The 9,442-nt window shown below is 41.6% G+C and overlaps 1 long non-coding RNA gene across 1 annotated transcript in view; it reads left to right on the plus strand.

Moving 5' to 3' along the window:
- LOC311227375 overlaps positions 1 to 9,233 on the plus strand; it is a 30,592-nt gene extending 21,359 nt beyond the window's left edge. The window contains exons 2-3 of the long non-coding RNA XR_014619590.1: positions 4,872 to 4,954; positions 7,914 to 9,233. This is a non-coding gene — a long non-coding RNA (uncharacterized lncRNA). The remainder of the gene's footprint in view (positions 1 to 4,871; positions 4,955 to 7,913) is intronic.
- The last annotated feature ends 209 nt before the right edge of the window (positions 9,234 to 9,442 follow it).

The raw sequence follows: 9,442 nt of genomic DNA on the forward strand, positions 1-9,442 counted from the left end.
GATAATGTAATGTTAATGTCTCCATATATAGGGCTCTACGCTAACCTTTTTCCCAAGGAGCACATGTGCTCCTAAATAAAATGTTAATAAATAAAATCTAAATAAAAATTTAGGAGCACACAAAGAAATTTAGGAGCACAGTGAAAATTGTTCAAGTAACACAGAGTTTATTAACTATTTATCTCATGCATTATTATACTGTGCGTGTGCACACTATGAATTGAAAATGGGGGACCCTGATGTAAACAAGACGAAAGTCTTTCTCTGGTCTGCATCCCCTTAAGTTGTGTGTATTGAGCTGTACTGTATTGTACCCATTCTGCAATCTGTTAATAAAGTGTTCAATCAATCAAACGCAAAGGATATCGGTTGTCAAGCTGCTTTTGTATTTTGTAGTGTTGTTATGATACCAACATTTTGACTTTGATACAGATAGGAAAGGTAATGGAATATATTATTAGATGACAGAACATTGAAAATTCTTTATACAATTATTTAATTCATTATGAAATAGAAATTCCGTTTTTGGGTGGAACGTTTGTTGCAAGGAGGGAGGAGGCGGGGACCGCTGCGTGTTACACACAACACGGAGAAATGGTCTAGCTGCTTCGGTGCGTCGTTAACGTTAACGTCGGAAGAAATTCCCCACTAAGCCCTAAATTCAGAGCAGAGCAGTATCCTAATGACTTTTATGCTTCAGTCGATAAGGTGTTTTGCGAATTCTGTCAACATACCGTGGGGACTGGACCCGCAAAAACACGTGCGAATATCACTTCAAAAGCCATGTCAGCCGGATTCCTCTCTTTCTCCTCGTCTCTCTTTTGCTCAAAATAAAAATGAATGGGCTTCATGGCTGGCTGATTTTTTTGCGTTGTCTGATTCTGAATGTATAACTTGCCTAAGCCGGTACGACCTGTCATTAAGCAATAGGCAGCCGGCACCGTGACTTTGTTTTCGGGCGCTACTGTGATTGGACGTTTATGCGCCTTGTGTAACGTGGGACTATTATAACAGCGGAGCTGTACAGTTTCCACGCCTAATGTATATACTTTTTTCTTTCTGGACTCTTTTTGTATCACAAACAGTACTGTAATTGCAAATCTGGTATGTCATAAATGTATAGATGGAGCAGTACTGTCTATCTGTATGTCATGTATGTCATATATGTTACGATGAATTGAAAATGGGGGACCCTGATGTAAACAAGACGAAAGTCTTTCTCTGGTCTGCATCCCCTTAACAATTGTATGTAAGTTTTCATTCATTCATTCATTCTGTTTTGTAATCGTCACTCGTCTCGAGTAAATGATTTTTCCGGGTGGCGCACACACACATATTATTAGGGCCAAATACAAGGGAAATGCTCGCACTGTAGATCATATATATAATTATATATATAATTAGTAAACTGTCGGGGGCATTTTCTGCCCCCCTTAACTGATATTCGGGGGCATTTTGTCCATTTTCAAGGGCATTTTGCCCCGAGCCCCCGTTAATTTCGAACCCTGGATGCAGCTGACGGCTCTCCAAACCCCCCCCCCCCCCCTACTGACTTACAACCAGCAGGACCCCTTTAGTATCCCGCTATAATCCTTAAGTACCATCGCTATAGTTCCCTAAAGAACCAGGTTGTATACTTGCTTCCTGCGTAACCAGAGATTGGACATTCAGTGTTGATTTGCCTACGAATACTCATTTGCCTTACAAGTGCATTCAAATCATAAATGTAATTAAGTGAATGTTGTATATACCTTTTGCTATATTAAACCTTCGCCTGTTATATTTGTGTGGACCTGATTTCATATGTGGGAAAGTGTTCATCATACTTAGATATCGTGTACTGTATGGCCAGAAGTTAAAGTACATCAAGCGGTAGTGGTTTAATGATACCATACTTATCAATACAGTCAGGGAATTGTACCCCTCAGTTACATTCTGTGTTTGCTGGGTCATTGTCAATTTGTTTGTAATTTATGTTTATTAGATCAACATAAGCATAATAGATCTAAATAACTTAGTTACTTCACACCTTATTTCACATATATGGGCACAGAGGTAACTACTATGACAGACAGATATGACCAACTGACCTTTCGCAAAGCCACGCCCCTAAATGCCTGTTGTCCAATCATATTCGATCACGTGTGCGCTGTGCGGCTCAATGTGGAGGTCCGACAAGCTTTTCTTTGTGTTCATGCGTGCAGCGTTGGAATCCATTGCAAAAATGGTGAAGCGTTGTGCTTATGGTCTTTGCAAATCCGACAGCAGATATCCCATAAGCTTAGAGGGGGGGGTGATATTTTACCTGTTTCCTAAACCGAAAACCCGCGAGGAGAGATGCCGACAGTGGATAAAGAAATGCGGCAGACCCCATGGCCAGCTGAATATGGCGAATATCAACAAACACAAATACGTTTGTTCCAAGTTTCAAGTTTCTTTAATAGTTGTCATACAGAAGTACAGAATACTTTCATACAAAATGCTTCTTACTGTTACGCTCCAGAGACTGTGCTAGACAAGATAGTATCAAATAACATAGTATAGCATGTAAATTAGAAGTAGAAAATGAGGTCACAGTGTTCAGTATAGACATATGTACAATGTTCGATGCAGAATAGACGTAACTGAGTTACCATATAATATACAATACTATGCAGTGAACTAATATACAATACTATATAGTGCAAAGCAGAAATGGGATGAGGTACAATTTAGGTACAATTTACAGTAAGGTGTACGAGTTGTAGTGCAATCCTTTATCAATAAATATAAAGTGTGGGGAGTGGGTGCTACAGTGTGTTTGCTTAAAGTGAGTGTGTGCTATAAAGTGTGGGGAGTGGGTGCTACAGTGTGTTTGTTTAAAGTGAGTGTGTGCGTGTGGATGTGTGTGCTATGTGCGTTTGATGGTTGTTGTGTAGTGTTCATTGTTCGTTGAGCAGCCTGATGGCCTGGGGATAGAAGCTTCTTCTGAGTCTTTCTGTGCTCGCCTTGAGACTCCGGTATCGCTTGCCTGACCGCAGCAGTTCAAAGAGGCAGTTGTTCGGGTGACTGGAGTCTTTAATGATTCTCTTAGCCTTGCCCCTGCACCGCTTGTTGTAAATGTTCTGGAGGTAAATACATGCTAACGTAGCTAGCTTACTATATATATACTATATACTACTAGTATCCACAATGAGGAGAGCTACTAAATGGTAAATAGCTACTAGTAGCTAAGTAATGTTAGTTAGGTAAGGTTGGCCTTGTGTTCACCTGGCTAACTTGGGTACTAACGTTAGCTAGGTAAGGTTGTTGTGTTCACCTGGCTAACTTGGGTACTAACGTTAGCTAGGTAAGGTTGGCCTTGTGTTCACCTGGCTAACTTGGGTACTAACGTTAGCTAGGTAAGGTTGTTGTGTTCACCTGGCTAACTTGGGTACTAATGTTAGCTAGGTAAGGTTGTTGTGTTCACCTGGCTAACTTGGGTACTAACGTTAGCTAAAATCACACGACTACAACTGTAAGCTGTGTGCTTCTAGGTCGTTTTGACCATGTATATCACTTGATGCATAATAATGTCTGAACAGCTGAGCCCCTGTATTAGTCTACCTGTGGTCAAAGTACAAACAAGAAAGCCAACAGGCAATCACTCATTTATATTTTGCTGTCATCTTTGTAGCATTTTGTGCATAAGATAAGATAAGATATTCCTTTATTGATCCCCTTGGGGAAATTCCAGTGACACACACATACAGCTCATCGTCTCATTAACAACAACATATCACAATCATTACATTTTTACAGTAACAACGGCACAACATAAATTCAAACAGACATGTATATTTGTTGACGCATGTCGACTACAGAATGCCTGAGACACCATATGCGATAGTCGGCTGCGACAACACCGGGGTGTCGTTGCGCCAGGTGGCGGGAGGGAGGGTGGAAAGATTGTCCAGCGGGAGGGGGCAGGGACGGGGGTGGATCGGGCTTTGGTGATGAGACAGTCATTTAGGCTCCCCCCCTCCAGCGCGCGTACTAGTCGGCTGCCGTCACCATCACGTGGGAGTGGCGCCAGGCGTACACGCGGGAGGGGGGATTGGGTAGGGAGTGGGGGTGGGGGAAGCCGCTTGCCACTCTTATCTCCCAGAGGGCCTTCGACACCAGCAGCTCCCTGTTTCGACCTTGGTCCAGGAATTTGTTTTGTCTGACTGACTGGCACATTTATCCCAGCCACGTCACTTTAAATTTGATTTGAATAGAGTGAAATATAACTCTATTGATTTGAGTGGAGTGAGTTTTAACAACTCTGTCCAAATGACTGAATGCATTATTAGTCCAAGTGTCTTAATCAGTTCATTTTGGTAGATCCTGTGCGCGGTAAACAGATCCAAAATCTTCTTATTGCAGTCCAAAAGCTTCGATAATCCAAAAATGACCGTCTTCAAGTTGGTAGCCCGATTATGATGTCCCAATAGGCAGAGAGGGTTAGCCTTATTCTGCTTCTTGAAGAAAATATGCAATCCACTGATTAGATCCATTTAGAGTTGATTTGAGTATAGTCCGGCAACCGGCACGAAGCAGAGCATAGCAGCGTCGGGCTCCATGGAGCAGTAGAGGCGGCGGTAGGAACGGCCTTGAGGAGCCTGGGGAGAGGAGAGAAATGCGACTGTCTCTGGGAAGGGCTGGGAAAAAAAATAAAAAATGGAAAGCCTACTGCCGACTTCCCTAATCCTGTTGCACAAGTGCGCACCCCGACCCTCACAAAGGAACAACAAGGTGGATGCAGAAAGTCACCAAGGAAACGGTAGTTAACTTTAGACAAACTACAACATTTAATTCCTCTTGTGATTGTATTGTTTTATTCCAAAATAACACAAATTATGGTTGTACAGACTCATGAAAACGTTGCAAGAGGCATCCACCTCCAGGACCATTGAGGAAACCCCAGAAGAGACTCTGTGTGTGATTTTCAATGGTGAGTAATGATTTTCAAGTTTCAAGTTGTTATATATACAATACAGAGTGAATGAGAAGTGTGTGTGTGTTTTTCATGCCCTGTTTGCTTAAGCAGCAATTTAGCAAGTAATAAATTAAAGGTGTCATAAAGCTACGTGGGGAGAAAACAACAAAATCAGGGGTCTCAAACTCGCGGGCCAATTGCGGCCCGCAAGATGATATTTTGCGGCCCCCTACTGGACATCAAAGTGTAGTGTTAATGCGGCCCGCGCGCAACTGTTTGCCGAGTCGTTGCGCGAGAGTTGGAAGTTTTATTTATTTTATCACTTGTAGGCTACCATAGCGCACTAGCGCAGGCTCATGACAGCAACGTTATGTTAGTGACTTGGTTGAAACGTGATTCCGGAGTGATATCAAGTAAAGTGGAAGCAAATGCATCCTCGCTCCTCTGACTGCGAGCAGTGCTCTGCATGTCCGGCTGCACTGCCACTGTCTGTCTGTGTACGAGTCTGGTCCAATCACATACGCGTCCCGTCAGCGTTTTTCCCCCTCAGCCACAGTCTGCGAATCAGAGGCAGAGTAGGGGAGTAGGGCGGGTCTTCACGGACTGCATGTCGTATCTCTCTTTCAGTTCAAGTCGGAGCAGAGTTGACAGCGCATCTACATTATTAAACTCGCTCCCAGTTTTATCTCTGAGATAAATGTAGCTATTAGCCTATTTTCGCCAGCAGGCAGCCAGCAGAAAAATATGGCATTTTCAAAGATGGTCAGTAAAAGAAAAGTCGACTGCAATTCAAAGGTGAATGGACGGAAAAATATGCGTTCATCCTGAGTCCCAGCCAGGGGCATAGCTGGAGATTCTTGGCCCCATGAAAGAATCAATTTGTGGGCCCCCAATCTATTAAAAAATGTGGGGCCCCCAATCTATAAAAAAAATTGGGGCATTTATTTATTGATGAAAACGCATAATATGGTTTTTACCTATTTTTTTATAATACAGGCAATTATACTTTTGAGTCATCTACATTAACTTACTTTAGGATAATAATAAAACCATATTAATAAAAAGATAATAATAGTGTTCTCTGCCCCCCCCCCAGTGCTGGGCCCTTGGAATCATCCTAACTCCCCCCCCCCTCCAGCTACTCCCCTGGTCCCAGCACCAAACCAATTATGTGACTATATGCCAAGAAACGGTAGCTATTTGAAAATAATGTATGACTGAAGTGATGGAGACCATGTTTGAAGGCAAACAAAAGCAAATCCCCCTCAGATCGCACAGCAACCAGAATAACTGAAATACTGGCTGGTGATTTGATTAAACAGCTTTGTGATAGAATAAAAAAAAATGCACAGTGCATTTCCATAGCTGTGGATGAGTCCACTGACACCACTGAGAAGCCTGAAGAACCGTTCATGTTCTGAAGAACTGTTCATGTTCTGAAATGTTATTGCTAAAGATTGAGAAGATTGGATCAGTTGTACTTTTTTTTTGAATACTTGAAACCCTTTTTTTGTGGAATATTTGATGCGGCCCAGCCTCACCCAGACTCTACCTCCAGCGGCCCCCAGGTAAATTGAGTTTGAGACCCCTGAACTAAATTAACATAATGCCTGCATCGAGTGTGCAATACTTTTTCCCGATCCGATCTTTTGGCAATGCATTAAGAAAAAAGAAAAGAAAAAAATGCAATCAAGTTGACCCTTAAGGTTTTTTTCTTTTATTATTTAACAGTATCCAACAATCCATTATATCCAACATGGATATATAGCTTATTTTTTTCACTTATTGCAGCATTGGATCAAAATTCAAAACTAAATAAAAATAAAGCTGATCAGTGGTGCACCACAAAATAAATAAACTAATAAACTAAAACAAATTATGTGCAGAATAGTGCAATAACAAAGGTATAGTGCAGTAACAGAGGTAGCTTGACTAGCTTCACAAGTTCAGTTACATTCAGTCATAAATAATAAAATATCAAATTGGTTTAGTGCAGAATAATTCTAGACTATGAACTAGTCTAGTTAAAAAAAGAATCCTGATTCCGATCCTCTGAAAATCATGTGATCGGCCCCGATCTCCGATCACGTGATCGGATCGGGACATCCCTAGTTATTACATAGTGTAATTTACATTTTACGCTGGATTGTAAAAATCTAAGTAAAAAGCATCAAGCTTGCTCTTCATCTGCTCCCATTTTGCTACATTAAAGTGTATTCTTTGTAGGTGGTAGTCTGCTGCACAGTGAACATAGAAATCACACCATGACATACCAGTGAGCCCGAGCTGCCCTGTTATCTGATAGTGATAATCGTGACACTCTTTTAGCTTGAAGCTGCCATCTGCCTGCTTTAAGAGGTAAGCACACTCAGTGAAGCTTTCCTTGGATGGACACTTAATTTCTAAAAGCCCATAGCTTGGACTCTCTCCTATTTCTAAGACCTTACGGTCAGGTGATGTACCGAGGTGTGGTGCCTGCGGATTCACAACAAAACCACATGGATACACTTGGTTTCCTGTTAGCTTTGTGTATTGTGTTGCTGCTATGGGCTCTAGTGCTGTGCCCCTTTTCATGGCCTTGGTTTGTACTGATCCTTTGTACTTGAGGCTTACAGCAAGTGTTTCATGGTCTGCTCTCCTGGAGCAGATTCTTTTAAAGGTGCTTGATGTTAACCGATCAGATCGTGCAGTAAACCACAGGTTGTTTGTGTTTTGTTCTCTGGTGTCACATTCTAGGGCTATAGATTCGGGTAGGGAAATGGCCACTCTGTTGTAACTACGCGTGCCATTTTCATCCAAGACTGTGCATAGAGTTGTCGGTTGGGATGGTAGAGGAAACCCAGGGAAGTCATCTGGTTGACTGACAGGCGGCACTTCAGCAGAAGGGGCTCCCTTGTTTAATAGGGGAAGCTGTAAAAAAGAAAAGATGGGATCAAAATGCTATTATTAACATGTAAATATGTGTCTTTTTCAGAGACGGTGGTGCCACCCCTCCTTTCTGAACAAGGTCAACTGGAAGGGGGACCAGAAGAAGAGCAGTCCACAGAAAGAGAGAAGACATTAGAATTAGAAAATGGTAACCTGAAAGAGATGCTGGCTTTAAAGGAAACGGAGGTAGAAAGGCTGAAAGCAGACAATGGCACATTTAGAAAAGGAACTCTCACACCGGAACTTCTCCAAAACAGTGACATCCGCCAAATGTTAGCATACAGTACTGGGTTCACATATGAACGCTTCAACCACCTGTGCACAATATTTGGCATTCCAAGTGATCCATGTGCCACTCAAATAAATGTCCCTGAAATTGCACTGAACTAAAAATGGAACGGCCTACCTCACTGGTGTTGCAAAGTCAGAGCTATTCCAGTTACAAACACTCTTAAATCGTTAGTTGCCTGTGACCCCCGTGGTGCTGTGATTTTCTCTTCTGCACTTTTCACAGGCTCTGTCTGACAAGGAGATAGTCAGAGAGAGTGGTCTCATCCCACTACTGGAGAAACTGATAGAAATTGGCCATCTGCAAAGAGGTGATGGCCTAATGGCCGATAAGGGATTTTTGATAGACGACGATATCAAGTCTGTCGGACTGCAGTTAAACCTGCCACCCTTTGCGAGGTCTAAGAGGCAAATGCCATCTGGAGATGTGCTCACAACTAAGCGCATCGCAAAGCAACGTGTTCATGTTGAAAGGGCCATCACTAAGATAAAGACATTCAAAATGGTGTCAGACCGAATTCCCAATACTAGGTTGGGGAATATAAGTCAGATCTGGTATGTGGTGAGCGTGCTCTCAAACTTCCAGCCACACATTCTCAAACAGTGAGGGCACCGGACTGTATAAATCCTTGTATAGCGCGTGGGCCCACCTCGGTTGGAGGTACCTCCTAGTCCTGTACAAAGAGTTGTGTTGAGCGCTGCCGCCCCAGCGTTATGGATGTTACATTCAGAGAGAAAATTGGAAAACGTAACTAACATTGACATGATGGCATCGATTTGAATTGTAAAATACACAGCGTTATGGAAATGGACAAAAATGGTTAAACTAAGTTAATTTTCAATATAAGTCTAGTAATGTATGAATTATTAATGTATGAATTAGTAAATAACATAGTTAGTATGTTCTGATGAGTACATAGGGGTGGGATTAAATAAGTGTGCTTCTTCCCATTCCTTTTCAAATATGTAAATGGCAAAAGAAAAAAGATTTTGTTTAACTTTGTTGGTTCTTTGTTATTTGAAATTTGTTATATACATTTATTATTAGAACGGCTTATACATTTATTATTAGAACGGCTTAAGGCTATATATGTACTTGATGTGTGTTTGTTAAGTTGCATATTTGAAATAAACTTCAATGAAATAAAATATATTATTTTATATGTATGCATCAGAGACTGGCTTCTTGTGTTTAGCCAAGAATGACTTGGTTGATTTTTCTCGTTGTGACATAGATTTAACAATAATTCTGCTTGCAGCTTGATATGATGATTTCCATTTATTTTT

Source organism: Notolepis coatsorum (assembly GCF_963971535.1).
Source record: "Notolepis coatsorum genome assembly, chromosome: 4".
NCBI classification, from domain to species: Eukaryota; Metazoa; Chordata; class Actinopteri; order Aulopiformes; family Paralepididae; genus Notolepis; species Notolepis coatsorum.